Below are 16,679 nucleotides of genomic sequence, written 5' to 3'. Positions count from 1 at the left end.
TTGTCTGTAAAGGATTTTATTTCTCCTTCACTTATGAAGCCTAGTTTGGCTGAATATGAAATTCTGGGTTGAAAATTATTTTCTTTAAGAATGTTGAATATTGGCCTCCACTCTCTTCTGGGTTGGAGAATTTCTGCCGATAGATCTACTGTCAGTCTGGTGGGCTTCCATTTCTGGGTAACCCGACCTTTCTCTCTGGCTGCCCTTAACATTTTTTCCTTCATTTCAGCTTTGGTGAATCTGACAATTTTGTGTCTTGGAATTCCTCTTCTCAAGGAGTATCTTTGGGGTGTTCTCTGTATTTCCTGAATTTGAATGTTGGCCTGCCTTGCTAGGTTAGGGAAGTTCTCCTGGATAATATCCTGCAGAGTGTTTTCCAACTTGGTTCCATTCTCCCTGTTACTTTCAGGTACACCAATCAGATGTAGATTTTGTCTTTTCTCATAGTCCCATATTTCTTAGAGGCTTTGTTCATTTCTTTTTACTCTTTTTTCTCTAAACTTCTCTTCTCACTTCATTTCATTCATTTGATCTTCAATCACTGATACCCTTTCTTCCACTTGATCAAATCAGCTACTGAAGCTCATGCATGTATCACATAGTTCTTGTGCCATGGTTTCCAGCTCCATCAAGTCATTTAAGGTGTTCTTTACAGTGTTCATTCTAGTTAGCCATTCGTCTAATGTTTTTTCAAGGTTTTTAGCTTCTTTGCAATGAGTTCGAACATCCTCCTTTACCTCAGAGAAGTTCGTTGTTACTGATCGTCTGAAGCCGCCTTCTGTCAGCTCGTCAAAGTCATTCTCTGTCCAGCTTTGTTCCATTGCTGGCCAGGAGCTGCATTCCTTTGGAGGAGAAGAGATGTTCTGATTTTTAGAATTTTCAGCTTTTCTGCTCTGGTTTCTCCCCATCTTTGGTTTTATCTACCTTTGGTCTTTGATCATGGTGACGTACAGGTGGAGTTTTGGTGTGGATGTCCTTTCTGTTTGTTAGTTTTCCTTCCAACAATCAGGACCCTCAGCTGCAGGTTTTTGGAGTTTGCTGGAGGTCTACTCCAGACCCTGTTTGCCTGGATATCACCAGCAGAGTCAGCAGAATAGCAAATATTGCAGAAGTGTTGCTGCCTGATCCTTCCTCTGGAACCTTCGTCTCAGGGGGCACCCGGATGTATGAGGTGTCAGTCGACCCTTACTGGGAGGTATTTCCCAGTTAGGCTCCTCGGGGTCAGGGACCCACTTGAGGAGGCAGTCTGTCCATTCTCAGATCTCAAACTCTGTGCTGGGAGAACCAGTACTCTCTTTAAAGCTATCAGACAGGGACGTTTAAGTCTACAGAAGTTTCTGCTGCCTTTTGTTTAGCTGTGCCCTGCCCCAAGAGGTGGAGTCTACAGAGGCAGGCTGGCCTCCTTGAGCTGCAGTGGGCTCCACCCAGGTCAAACTTCCTGGCTGCTTTGTTTTTTTTCAAGCCTCAGCAGTGGTGGACGCTCCTCCCCCAGCCTCACTGCCACCTTGCAGTTTGATCTCAGACTGCTGTGCTAGCAGTGAGCGAGGCTCTGTGGGCATGGGACCCTCCGAGCCAGGCATAGGATATAATCTCCTGGTGAGCCGTTTGCTAAGACTTGGAAAAGCGCAGTATTAGGGTGGGAGTGTCCTGATTTTCCAGGTACCGTCTGTCACAGCTTCCCTTTGCTAGGAAAGGGAATTCCCTGACCCTTTGTGCTGCCTGGGTGAGATGATGCCCTGCCCTCCTCCGTGGGCTGCACCCACTGTCTGACAAGCCCCAGTGAGATGAATCCGGTACCTCAGTTGGAAATGCAGAAATCACCTGTCTTCCGCATCACTTACGCTGGGAGCTGCAGACTGGAGCTGTTCCTATTTGGCCATCTTGGAACCTCCAATCAAAACATTTCTTTTAAATTATCTTCTGGAACTTTTTATAGTTTCATTTTTTGAAATGTTGAAGTCTTGATCTGTCTGTTATTTATACTGAAGGTATGGACCCAACTTTATTCCCCACTGCATCGAGACTTCACTCTTAACCATATACTAAGATTATGAACTTGGCATTATTCCAGACTTTCTATTCTCCTCTGTTCATCTAACTATTTATGTGCCAGTTTTAATCGTTGTCTTTTTTTTTTTTTTTTTGAGACAGGGTCTCACGCTGTTTGCAAATTTCTGTCAGTTGTACAGTGGCATGATCATAGCTCATTGCAGACTTGAACTCCTGGGCTCAAGGGATCCTCTTGCCTCAACCTTTCAAGTAGCTAATTCTACAGGCACATGCCACCACACCCAGCTTTTTTTCTCCCCCACCCCAGCTAGAGACAAAGTCTTGCGGAGTTGCTCAGGCTTGTCTCAAACTCCTGGCCTCAAGTCATCCTGCCTTGGCTTCCCGAAGTGTTAAGAATTATAGGCATGAGCCACTGCACCCAGCTTAATCATTGAGTGTTTCTTGTGTTTTAACATGAGTCAGTTTAAAGCAATGTGTGTTTAAACAAATGTGAATAAAAATGTACTTGGTCTATAATCTTCTTACACATACTACATGGAGTACAAGTAATTGAAAAGACAAAAATCTCCTTGCTTGGCAACAGAAATAAGAGGTGTCAGAGTAGTCAGAGCATCAATTATGAAGCACTAAAAGAAGCAACAGGGAACTAACTATATGGTTGAAAACTATTAAGGTTCAGGAAGGCAGTGTGGATAGTTTCCCTGAAACTTATTTGTGTAATGTTAATGCATCATTCATTCTTCCATTTGTTTAGAAAGTATTTATTCACTATGTTGTACCCTTTTCGATATTATTGATGATTTCAGTAGTTTTTAAAGATGAAATTGCTTCTTGAAAGACGAGTCCATATATAAACACCACCATCCCACCCAACTCCCCACTCCCCCCAACCCAGCAAATAAGAAAAGATGGGATGCCTGTAATCCCAGCACTTCGGGGGCTGAAATGGGCAGATTACTTGAGGTCAGGAGTTTGAGATCAGCCTGGCCAACACGGTGAAACTCCATCTCTACTAAAAATACGAAAATTTACCAGGCATGGTGTGGCACATGCCTGTAATTCCAACTACTCAGGAGGCCAAGGCAGGAGAATTGCTTGAACCTGGGAGGTGGAGGTTGCAGTGAGCACAGATTGTACCACTGCAGCCTGGACCACAGAGTGAGTGAGACATCATTTAAAAAAAATACAAAATAAGAGACAAGTGTTATTTGAAAAAAAAATATCAATTTTTTAAATCTTTGTTTTTTGTGGTTTTCTTTTGAGATGGAATTTTGCTCTTATTGCCCAGGCTGGAGTGCAATGGTGCAATCTTGGCTCACCACAACCTCCGCCTCACGGGTTCAAGTGATTCTCCTGCCTCAGCCTCCCAAGTAGCTGAGATTACAGGCATGTGCCACCACGCCTGGCTAATTTTGTGTTTTTAGTAGTGATGGGGTTTCTCCATGTTGGTCAGGCTAGTCTCGAACTCCTGACCTGAGGTGATCTGCCCACCTCGGCCTCTCAAAGTGCTGGGATTACAGGCCTTTTTTTTAAATCTTAAAAAGCAAAGCATATAGCACAGTATCTGGCATTGTTGGTGCTCAGTATTTGAGCAAATGAAAGAATTACATTTTCACTTCTTTCCCCCACTGTATTAATGATCTTTTGAGTAGTTTATAACATATAACAATTAGAATTCTAGGAATTTATGTATCATCCAGACCTGAGACACTCAGCGTGGTATTGTTGGACTCAATATAATAATGGTGAATAATTAGTATTTCAGCAACCTAATGTAAATAATACAGTTACTCTTAGTAGATTGCTTTGCTTTGGGTTAGAATTTTATTTGAATTCAGACCTCAAGATATTCTGAATCTCAGGTTGGCAGTCTTGGAAAAATGATTTATTATTACTTAATAAATGCAGTCTGTCTGAAAGACAGATCCTTTAAGCATGGTATGCATAGAAGAAAAACAACATAAGGAGTCCTAAGTGTGAAAAGGTTGGAGAATGTCCAGCCTCATGTTTTATATACAGGAAAATTGAGACTCAGTTGTTTTTATAATAGGTCTAAAGACACTCTTAGTTAAAGGTAGTGAAGACTTGAACTCATGTCTTCTGACTCCAGGGTCTCTGCAGTTGCCACTAGACAGCACCTTTATTTCTAGATATATCATTTGCTAGTAGTTAAAGGAAAAAAAGAGAATAGTGTTTTTAAGAAATTCCACTAAAATTAAGTATGCATTATTTTGAAAGAATGTTTTATATGTCATGTACCAGGATTTTTTATAAAACATTTAAGATGTTTTATTACATGGAAAATGTTCAAATTATTGTTTCAGATACCAGATTGATATTTGGGTGGATCATGTAAAAGCACTAAATGGCTGAGAAGCTGTGAAATGTTTGTTTTAACTATTATTACATCAGTGACACAGCCATCTACATTACTTGATTTTGCTTAAGATTTAAAAACTTTAGTAATAGTCAAATTTAAAAAACACTCAACAGGCTTTTTGGGTGATGTTATTCAAGTGTGTTCTTTTATTCCAAGCTTTCTGGTTCGTGTTAAGATGATTCATAGATTATTAGAGCCGAAAGAGATTTTCAAGTTCCTTAAGACTAATTCATTTTACAGATGAAGAAAACATGATAAGGAGAATATCTGCTGCCTCAACTCAAACCCAGTTAGCTGGGCTCTAGTCTGCTGCATTTACCAATGTCCTATTGTTGTTTTTACTTTATTACATTTTGTGTTAATACAGAACATTAGACTTCTTTTTTTGCTTTACCGTTAACAAAAATTAATTACAATCATTCATAGGTTCTTGGAAACCACTACTTTAAGTGAAATGACATATAACAAATCAGTTTTACCATAGGTTGATTGATATAAACAAGAGTTAAGTTCTTATAACATATTTGTGATTAGAGAAATATCACCAGACTTCTCAATAAAGACCCAAATTGCAGTATTAAACATTGAAATAAATAATGAGCTTACATATACAATTAAGAAAGTTTAATAAAAACAAGATAATTGTTTACTCAATGTGAGTGATGGCAGTCATAGTGGTGGTGGGTTAAATCGAAGAATAAATGTTTGCAAAGTGAAAATTATAAGGAGTACTTCCTACCACCACACAATTCAAAAACAAACAATAACAAATATGGTGGGCTCACTGAACACTTGCGTACTGTGTTGTTTATTGTTGTGCATTTGTGTGATGTATTCGTCTGTTCTTGCAGTGCTATAAAGACATATCTGAGACTGAGTAATTTATAAAGAAAAGAGGTTTAATTGGCTAATGGTTCTGGAGGCTGTTCAGGATTTTGCTTCTGGGAAGGCCTCAGGAAGCTTACAATTGTGGGAGATGGCAAAAGGGAAGCAAGCACATATTCACATGGCCAGCAGGAGAGAGAGAGAGCAAGAGGCACTACACACTTTCAAACAGGCAGATCTTGTGAAAACTGTATCAGGAGAACAGCAAGGGGGAAGTCTGCCCCCATGATTCAATCACCTCCCACCAGGCCCCTCCTCCAACACTGGGAATTCCAATTCCACATGAGATTTGGGTACAGACACAGAGCCAAACCCTATTATATGATTATCATGCATTTTACAGATTTTGATTTTACATTAATTTATATTCATTCAGTCATTCATTTTCTAACCCACTTGTTACAATTCAGGATTGAGGTTGGTCAGAGCCTATTCTAGCAGCTTAGGGAGCAGAGGCAAGAACCAACTCTGGACAGGTGCCATTCCATACCAGGACATGTGTGCGTACGTGCATGCATGCATGCGCACGTGCACACACACACACATACACACACACATACACGACACTCATACTGGGACAACTTAGACCTGCCAGTGAACCTAATGTGCATATCTTTTAAGTGTGGGATGAAACTGGAGGATCTGGAGAAAACTTACGCAGATATGGGCAGAACATGAGAACTCCACATAAGACGGTGGCCCCAGGTGGGATTTGATTTTTTTCTCATCAATATTATAACAAAATGATGTTGAACAAAACAACATTATTTGAGGACCCACTGAGTATATTTTCTTTTTTTTAACTTTCTTTTTTTAAGTTCAGGGGTACACGTGCAGGTTTGTTATATAGGTAAACTGTGTCGTGGGGGCTTGTTATACAGATTATTTCATCAGCCAGGTATGAAGCCTAGTACCTGTTAGTTATTTTTCCTGATCCTCTACCTCTTTCCACCCTCCACCTTCTACCCTTCGATAGGCTCCAGTGTGTGTTGTTCCCCTCTCTGTGTTCATGTGTTCTCATAATTTAGCTCCTATTTATAAGTGAGAACAGGCAGTATTTGATTTTCTGTTCCTGTGTTAGTTTGCTAAGGGTAATGGCCTCCAGCTCCATCCATGTCCCTGCAAAGGATATGATCTCATTCTTTTTTATGGCTGCATAGTATTCCATGCTGTATGGTACCACATTTTCAACAAATGGTGCTGGGAAAACTAAATATCCAAGCTATTCAAAATACACTGGCTCTGTCAGCACTCCAAGTGAAGCAAGACAAAAATTAGTCCTTTGGGAAGCCCTTCGAAACCTAAAATGTTGGATGCACATTCTACTGATCTTTACCCCAAGGGAGAAGTTGTGATCTGGAATGCTGTCTCCTGGCACTAAGCTATGCTGACTTAGGGGGCTGGTGTGGGTAAAGTGAAATTGTTCTTAACATGTTTCAGTGTGGCCGTTCTTGGCTTTGTGCTCCTCTGGGGTACTGCAACTTCTTAACTGGATTCTGGAATTCTCAAAAAGGTATTTTGGTCTGTATGTCATTGTTAAATCAATGTATGAGTGAGGAATAAGGGCTGGGACTTCCTGTTCTACCCTCTTGTTGGTGTCACCCAAGACTTCTTTTTTATTAAACTTTTTATTTTGATGGCCAGGCATGGTAGCTCACACCTGTAATCCCAATGCTTTGGGAGGTTGAAGTGAGAGGCCAGGAGCTTAAGACCAGCCTGGGCAACATAGCAAGATCCTGTCTCTACGATAAATTAAAACATAATTAATAAAAATTTTAATTTGAGAAAATTGTAGATGCACATGCAGTTGTAAAAATACAAAGAGATGCTGTGGACACTTTGCCTTGTTTATCTCTGGTAACATCTTGCAGAACTATAGTACAATATCACAACTAAGGTATTAATATAAATATGATACAGAACAGTCCTGTCACCATAACAGTCCCTCATGTTGCGCTGTTATAGCCATACCATCTCCCCCACCCCCAACCCTGGATTGAGTGGAAATTATGGTCCCCATATGGTCTCCACTGACACCATAGTGAGGTGACATTGTTCCCACTAGTTCTGATTCTCCTTTATTCTCTCCTGACACCACTCCAGCACGGAGGGGAGGGAGGATCCTATTACTGCTAGGTAGGGGTAGAAGTTTAGTGTCCCTACATGATCTCCACTGACACTACTCAGTTTTTTCTGACACTACCACATCAGGGAAGTTGGGGAGACTTGTTACAGCTTTGCAAGGGTGAAAGTCCCTCTCTGCCTTTGATACATAGATAAAAGTGGGAGAACAGGGTTTTTTTGTGTGTATTTGGCTGGACTAAGGTGTGTTTTGTCTAAATTTTCTTCCTTGCTAGGCTGCTTATTTCCTGGTTCTAAAAAGTGAATTTGTTATTTTTACAAGAAAATTTAAAAATTTTCATTTTCCTGTTTTAAAGAAAAAATAGCAGCCAGTCCTGAATTTGAAAACTCACTCACACTTTTATTTGACTCAGGTACAAGCTTTCCAAAGGCATTTCCCAGTTCATCATAAATTGATCTTTAAAACATTTTTGAAGAACCTTTATTGCTGTTGTTTCTGTTCATTTTTGGATAAGTACTTAATATATATTTTTTTTATTTAAAAAATATAGTTTTTGAAATGAGGTTTTGCTGTATTGCCCAGGCTGGTCTTAAACTCCTGAGCTCAAGCAGCCCTTGCTGCCTTAGCTTTCCAAAGTGCTGATTGTAGGTGTGAGCCACTGCACCCCGCCCAGTACAGTTTATACAATTCCAGTTAGTTGTGTTTATTAACAGTATTGTGGAATCTTCCATAAGTTTCTGAATAATATATAGACTAATTTGTAGTAAATTGTTAAATCATAATTAGATCATATAAGGAGAATCGTAAGAAAGTGTTTTGTGGGTTAAGTTGTTTCATCCTAAGGCTGTACTTAAGTTTTTCTTTATGTGAACCTAATATTTGAAGTTACTCTCTTCCCACAAACAGAATTGTGAAAATGGCCAAGTGCATTATTTTTATATTTTTCCCAATGGGTGGTTTTACAATGAGAAAATCTCAATCAGTCTGTCTCTCTCTTTCTGTCATTTTTAAAGAGACAGTGTGTCCAACCTGGAGTGCAGAGATGCCATTACAGTTCACTGCAGACTTGAACTCCTCTGCTCAAGGGATCCTCCTGCCTCAGCCTCCTGAGTAGTTGGGACTACAGGTGCATGCCACCATGCCCAGCTAAAGTTTTAATTTTTTGTGGAGACAGCTGCTTACTGTATAGCTCAGGCTGGTTTTAAACTTGTGGCCTCAAGTGATCCTCCTGCCTTGGCCTCCCAAAGTGTTGGGATCACAGGTGTGAGCCACTGCACTGGCCTCCATCTTTACTTTTACTATGAGAGGAGAGAGTGAGGTTCATCGAGCCTAGAAAATAGGTCTGAAATGAAGAAATGAAGTTCAATATCTTGACAGTTTCTTGTCTCTATCATGGTGTTAGAATGTTTCAAGAATCCAAATGCCCAGAACTTCTTAAATGTATAGATATAAGAACAGTAGTTCTTGGTTTGTTATTTGTTTTACTACTGAAAGGTAGTATATGTGCTGACTGTAGCCAGATGCCTGGATACTGGCCCCAACACCTGCCACTTGGTGGCTGTGACTTTAAGCCAGTCATATTACCTGTGTTTCAGGGCCTTTAAGTGTAAAATGGGGATATTCATAGTCCCTACTTCTTGGGGGTCATTGTGAGGATTACTAAACTAATATATGCAAAGCATTTGGAACAAGCAATAGGAATCCTGGCAGAGGAGTTGTGGTGCAGTGTTTGGAAGCTGTTGCGGTAGACATTTCAGTATGTGTTTCTTCCTGCTGAGAGATCAGGTCACTTGTGTCATATGTCAGACTTGTTTAATCCAATTTTTGGTGTTTTTCTGTCTTAGGGAAATCATAACTAATGGAGTTTTTCTGAGAAGAAACAACCAAGAGTGATCTTTATTTTACGAGCAGCATTTTAACCCCACTTAAATAAACTAAAAATTGAAGATGACTCATTATCCTCACAAGCTGCTCTCAAACATCATTTTCACAGCAACTTTTTTGTCTTACTTGGTAGAAGTAGTCACAGTGTATCTTTATTGAAAAGCTGAGCCTTGAAAAGAATTTCTACTAAATAAGCCAACTAAGTGTAATCTTCCTTGTTATTAAGATGAGTGGTAAATGTGCTTCTGGGGAGTTCCTGAACTCCCCAATCACTTCCATGCACCATATTGACTCTGAGTCATATACAATGTGCACTGCCCTTGTTGTGAAGTCAACCTATTTCAAACTATTTAGGGACCCTTGTATCACTATTAATAACGCCTGTGCCAGACTGTTCTTTGATTTGCATGACTCATTTTGGGCTCCAGAATCTTCTTGTTAAATAAAATTTCTGGCAAAAGTGTAAATTACTACATTTGTGTAAGGTTTAAAAAAAAAAAGATGAATGATGAATTTATTCACCATAACCAGGTTCATATTCTTTGATATCACATGCTTTTCATTTTCCTGTTTTAAAGAAAAAATAGCAGCCAGTCCTGAATTTGAAAACTCACTCACACTTTTATTTGACTAAGGTACAAGCTTTCCAAAGGCATTTCCCAGTTCATCATAAATTGATCTTTAAAACATTTTTGAAGAACCTTTATTGCTGTTGTTTCTGTTCATTTTTAGTGTTTTGAGGAATATGTATTATTTACTATTTTGTATTCCTCCACCTTCCTCTCGGAGGTGTGCTGGATGCTGTGTCATGACCTGGGATTCTGCCTTTTTGGGGGCAAGACTGGACTAAGTGCGTTTTCCCTTTGGTACTGTGTTCACCAAAAGGCAAACATCTTCCTGAAAAGTTCTTTGTCAGTAATTTTATTTTATTTTATTTATTTATTTTTTTGAGACGGAGTCTCGCTCTGTCGCCCGGGCTGGAGTGCAGTGGCCAGATCTCAGCTCACGGCAAGCTCCGCCTCCCGGGTTTCCTCCATTCTCCTGCCTCAGCCTCCCGAGTAGCTGGGACTACAGGCGCCCGCCACCTCTCCCGGCTAGTTTTTTGTATTTTTTAGTAGAGACGGGGTTTCACCGTGTTAGCCAGGATGGTCTCGATCTCCTGACCTCGTGATCCGCCCGTCTCAGCCTCCCAAAGTGCTGGGATTACAGGCTTGAGCCACCGCACCGGCCAGTAATTTTATTAATAAACATTCACCAAATTAAGAACCCTTCACGGCCGGGCGTGGTGGCTCAAGCCTGTAATCCCAGCACTTTGGGAGGCCGAGACGGGCGGATCACGAGGTCAGGAGATCAAGACCATCCTGGTCTACACGGTGAAACCCCGTCTCTACTAAAAAATACAAAAAACTAGCCGGGTGAGGTGGCGGGCGCCTGTAGTCCCAGCTACTCTGGAGGCTGAGGCAGGAGAATGGCGTAAACCCGGGAGGCGGAGCTTGTAGCAAATGTAGCAAAAAATAAAATAAAATAAAATAAAATGCACAAATTAACAAAATCAGTGCTTCTGTTCAACTTTAAGGGTAAGAGCAAGGTTAATTTCACCACTCTTCAGGTTATTCTTTTTGAGCACATTAAAATGCATCATTTTGGCCGGGTGTGGTGACTCACGTCTGTAATCCCAACACTTTGGGAGGCCGAGGTGGGTGGATCATGAGGTCAGGAGATTGAGAACATCCTGGCTAACACGGTGAAACCTCGTCTCTACTAAAAATGTATAAAACTCGCTGGGCGTGGTGGCGGGCGCCTGTAGTCCCAGCTACTCGGGAGGCTGAGGCAGGAGAATAGCGTGAACCTGGGAGGCGGAGCTTGCAGTGAGACGAGATCGCGCCACTGCACTCCAGCCTGGGCAACAGAGCGAGACTCTGTCTCAAAAAAAAAAAAAAAAAATTCTGTTTCGTAATGACTGTTTTTTTAGTGTCTCTTTTTTGTTTCCAAGATGATTCTGAAACTGATCTTAAGAAGAAACCTCTAACAAATTATTTAACTATTTTTTTAATTGTTTTCATTGTTTTGCTCTTAGCCAACATTTTCTCTTTTTAGTTGTCCACAAGAGTTTATTTGAAATTTTGCATTGTTGATTTTTGACTTCATAAGTACTGTATATTTGGCTTAAAAATTAGGCAGAACTAAGGGTCTGAGGGTCTCAGCTGGAAGACCAGATTGGCAGTGAGCTGTATGTAAAGAAGAGGTGGAGTCACATACAAATACTACGTGTTCCATTTGATCCCAACAACAGGGCAGCAGGAAGGGGGACTTCTGTAGCTCACATCAGTCTAGTAGCTAAAGATCATGCCAAGCATGCATTCCACCTGTCCCTGACCTTCAGGTACATGACCATGGTGGTCCAGTAGGCTCCCTTGGGTCACATGTACTCTTACCTAATACGTGGCCTCAGGCTACCCTGGGAGAGAACAAGGTCCCGGCTATGAGGCCCACGCTGCCATCAGGATCGTCCTTGCTTTCATGTAGCTAAAAGTCAAGCACCTAGAGCCTGGGGAGCCAGGGCCTGTGCATTAGGCAAAGGCTGTGAGCAAAGTTGTCAAGGAGCAGGCATTGCCAGTGCCAGCCCTGCTTATCCTCAGGGCTATATGTAGGACTGGTGCTACCGCCAGTCCTTCCCACTTTGGTGTCCCCAGCACTACCCTGTTCCGGGATCTCTATATTGAGGGAGAGGCCCAGAGCAGCGTAAAACGGTGCTTTCAAAAAAAACTTTTAAAAGTGTAATAATGATAGGCTTACAAGAAGTTGTAAGAATGGTACAAAGAGGTTGCATGTACCCGTCACTCAACTTCGTCCAGTGGTGATGTCATATATAACTATGGTACGTTTTCAAAACCAGGAAATTGTCATAATACAATGAACTAGACTGCAGACCTTACTTGGAGCCTACCAGTTCTCATATAAATGATTTTTAAAAATCACTGAAGATGGATAATCATGCTATTGTCCATACTTTTCTCACATTAGCAGTTTTGAACCAGAAGCCCCTGCTTCTAGTTCTTAAGAATTTTTTTTTTTTTTTGGAGTTTGAATGATCTCCTTTAATGGCCATAAATTATCCTTGGTGTAATTTCTGTCCATTGATTTAAAATGTATACCAGGCTGGACCATAAGTCTTGAATTTATAGCTGTTTGAGGTCCTAGAGGTTTGGCATGATTTAGAATTTCAGGGATCCCATTCCATTCCTTTTTGTTCTGTTTGCTTTATTTTATTTTATTTTTTTATTTCCATAGGTTATTGGTGGAACAGGTGGTGGTTGGTTACATGAGTAAGTTCTTTAGTGGTGATTTGTGAGATTTTGCTGCACCCATCACCCAAGCAGTATACACTGCACCCTTTGTGTAGTCTTTTATCCCTCACCCACTTCCCACCCTTTCCCTCTGAGTCCCCAAAGCCCATTGTGTCATTCTTATGCCTTTGCATCCTCATAGCTTAACTCCCACTTATGAGTGAGAACATACAATGTTTGGTTTTCCATTCCTGAGTTACTTCACTTAGAACTATAGTCTCCACTCTCATCCAGGTCACTGCGAATGCCATTAATTTATTCCTTTTTATGATATATCACATATATATGTGAGATTATATATATAGAATCTCACAGTTTCTTTACCCACTCATAGATTGATGGGCATTTGGGTTGATTCCACAGTTTTGCAATTGTGAGTTGTGCAGCTATAAACATGCATGTGCAAGTATATTTTGTGTATAATGACTTCTTTTTCTCTGGGTAGATAGCCAATAATGGGATTGCTGGATCAAATGGCAGCTCTACTTTTAGTTCTTTAAGGAGTCTCCACACTATTTTCCATAGTGGTTTTACCAGTTTACATTCCCACCAGCAGTGGTGAAGTGTTCCTTGTTCACTGTACCCATGCCAACATGTACTATTTTTTTATTTTTCGATTATGGCCATTCTTGCAGGTGTAAGGTGGTATTGCATTGTGGTTTTGATTTGCATTTCCCTGATCATTAGTGATGCTGAGCATTTTTTCATGTTTGTTGGCCATTTGTATATCTTCTTTTGAGAATTGTCTATTCATTAGTTCTTAAGAATTTTTAATTATAATTTTTTATTGTGAAAAATTCACTGTAGCAAAGTGAGCTTGAGTATTATTGGATAGTTGGGTATTTATAAACAAATTTATAGTCCAACATTATTGAGGCATAAATTCAAGCTGACAATGGAAACAAAGATTTTTTTTTCAAAGCTTTGCTGTGAAAAATGAAAAGAAATTATTTTATTGTGAAATAGCTATGCCTATTCCAAGGACGTTGAGAGAAACTGGGAGTTCCAGTGGAGTGGCATTAACCATTTGGATCAGTGGCATTATCTTTCTTGCTGCATTGGCTTACTGTGTTTTAATACCTCTGATACCACTTGCTACTCATAAACATTTATCTTCTTCAGCATCTCTGAAAGAGTTATGACATCAGTGATCATTGAAAGGCAAGGTTCTGGAGTTCGCTTATAAAACCTTTTAAGAGTTCTCTAATTCGGAACTCCCTCTTCAACTCTTCCGTAATAACTGGAGCTCCATAAAGATGCTCCAGGAAGATTTGTATGCCAGAGGATTCACATACCCATCTGAAAGAAGCACAGATCTACTGAGCAAAAACATGTCAAGTGGGCATTTCTTATAAGATATCACAGTCCCTGGCAACTTTAGACCTTTAAAATCATGTATAAACTCCATATACTTCAGTGAGATTTTGGTGAGCTTATCTCTGGAACATCTAGGGACATCATGATGACCCATCATGACATGGGTCATCCTTGGAGCCAATCTGGGCAAACCCCAGGCATTTACTTACTGGATTAAGCTAGGGGTTTGGAGCTGGTGGGATGTTGCATTTAGTTTCCTACCTGTTCTTTTAGGAGGCTATTTAATGTAATGGTTAAGTATTCAAACTCTAGAGTCAGACTGCCTGGAGTCAAATTCTAGCATTGCTGCTTATTATCCGTATGACCTTGGTAGAGTTTCATATCTTCTCCATGCTTCAGTATTTTTCATCTGTAAGGAAAATAATCATGCCCATTTCATATGGTTGTTATGGGAATTAAATGAGAAGTAAGGTACTACTGGAACAGTGCCCATAATGTATCTGCATTGTAGCTGTGTACTGTGGTTATAGGCTGTACCAAGATGGGAACATCAAAGGGAAAATCAGGGTCAAAAGATAGATCATGGCAGAATGGGTTCAGGACCTCTCCAGATAAAGGGTGAATGAATATAATGGACGTTACAAGCCTGAGCGAGGGAGGTGTAGTAGTTGAAGTCCATGAGCAAAATTGAGGTCAGAGAAGGCACAGACCTAAAGTAGTTACATGAGAAAAAGTTTATCCTGAGCAGTAACCGAACAAAAATAAATTAACAATGAATTATTGTAGAGTGGCCGTGATTATTTAGAGTAACTAAAACCCGTCATGGGAGAAGTGTGGGAAAACAGTCACATCCTACTAATAGAAGTATGAATTGGGGTAGGTTTTTGGGAGACACTTAATTGGCAAAATAAATTTAAGGTCCTTAAATACGCATACCCTAAATTAGTCTTTGATTCTACTTGTAGATCTTTATACTATTGTAAAGCAACTTAAATTTACAACAGGAAGATCCTAAGTGAATTATGACCCATCCAAATACTGTTACTGATGTTCAAGTTAAAAGTCATTCAGTTCTTGACCACATAAATCTATGTCTTTATGCTATTTCTATGACCAGTCTGTTAGTTGAACTCTGTAGAAAGTAATCTTCTTTATATGTGAAGAAAAGTCGACTCAGGCTTTACTGTAGAATAAGAGAGCCTGAACTCCACATTCTTATGCTGTGAGGTAATGCCTCTCTAGACTGTGGAGAGCATTTTTGTTGCTTTATAATATTGCTATTGGCAAACCCATTAGTCCTGTATAATAACAATACTGAAGTAATGCTGTTAAGTTTCTTGATTTTTTAAAATTGAGTATAGAAGTTAGAGTTGTAACATTTAAGTTATTCTTTAAAATATATATAATGTTTATGCAGATAGTAAAAAACAAAAATCAGTAATATGACACTCCATTTATCAAATTGGCAATTTTTTTTTTACAACTTTATTGAGGTATAATTGAAGTATGATAAACTGCCCATAATGTCTGCAGTTTAATCAGTCTTGACATTTTCATCTCCCCAAAAGATTTCTCATGCCCTTTTGCAATCTATCACTCCCGTCAACTCTACTCCCCAGGCAATCACTGACCTGCTTTCTGTTACTGTTGATAACTGGCAAATATATATATATTTTTTGAGGCGAAGTTGCCTGGGCTGGAGTGCAGTGGTGCGATCTTGGCTCACTGCAACCTCCGCCTCCTGGCTTCAAGCGATTCTCCAGCCTCAGCCTCCCAAGTAGCTGGGATTACAGGCACCCGCCACTATGTCCAGCTAATTTTTTGTATTTTTAGTAGAAACAGGTTTTCACCATGTTGGCCAGGCTGGTCTCAAACTCCTGACCTTGTGATTCGCCAGCTTTGGCCTCCCAAAGTGCTGGGATTACAGGCATGAACCACAGTGCCCTGCCTTCAGATTTTTTAATAGTAATTTCCAATACCAAAATAGGAAACAAGGTGCTTTCATGTGTCTCTGTGGGAGTCTGATATTGGTACAACTTCTTTGGAGGGCAATTTGTTAGTGTCAAAAACCCTAAAATATCCTTTCAACTAGCAATTCCACTTCTAACTTGAGGAAATAAATTTTCATGTGAATAAGAATTGAGTTATAAGAATGTTCATCACTATGTCTATAATTGCAAAAGACTGGAGATAAATTAGATGTCCAATGATACGGAATTGTTTAAAGAAACAGTTCCCTGTAATCCCAGCACTTTGGGAGGTAGAGGCAGGCAGATCACGAGGTCAGGAGATCAAGACCATAGTGGCTAATGCAGTGAAACCCTGTCTCTACTAAAAATACAAAAAATTAGCCGGGCGTGGTTGCAGGCGCCTGTAGTCCCAGCTACTCAGGAGGCTGAGGCAGGAGAATGGCCTGAACCTGGGAGGCGGAGCTTACAGTGAGCCAAGATCGCGCCATTGCACTCCAGCCTGGGCGACAGAGGGAGACTCCGTCTCAAAAAAAAAAAAAAACCAAAAAACAGAAACAGTTCATATAATGAAATTTTATACTTTTAGTATTAGCAGTAGAAATATATTGTTTTATAAACAATGACAGGATTATACGGTATTCCTATGTATTTAAGTTGTTTTTTCAAGTAAACGACAGCTAAAAAGTGCATAAATAAAACAGGATTAAAAACATATCTTTAAAGCAAAATGTTGAAAGTAATGTCCTCTGGCTGATGAAATTTATCTTAATTTTTTCCAGTGCATAATGTTTTCTTGTAAAAAA

General features: G+C 40.0%; 1 protein-coding gene across 1 annotated transcript in view; it reads left to right on the top strand.

Moving 5' to 3' along the window:
* LOC105522843 (double-stranded RNA-binding protein Staufen homolog 2-like) overlaps window positions 1-16,679 on the top strand; it is a 166,387-nt gene that overhangs the window by 14,687 nt on the left and 135,021 nt on the right. The window lies entirely within an intron of this gene.

This window comes from Colobus angolensis, unplaced genomic scaffold, assembly GCF_000951035.1.
Source record: "Colobus angolensis palliatus isolate OR3802 unplaced genomic scaffold, Cang.pa_1.0 Scaffold440, whole genome shotgun sequence".
In the NCBI taxonomy this organism is placed as follows: Eukaryota; Metazoa; Chordata; class Mammalia; order Primates; family Cercopithecidae; genus Colobus; species Colobus angolensis.
This window is presented reverse-complemented; position numbering and strand designations above follow the sequence as displayed.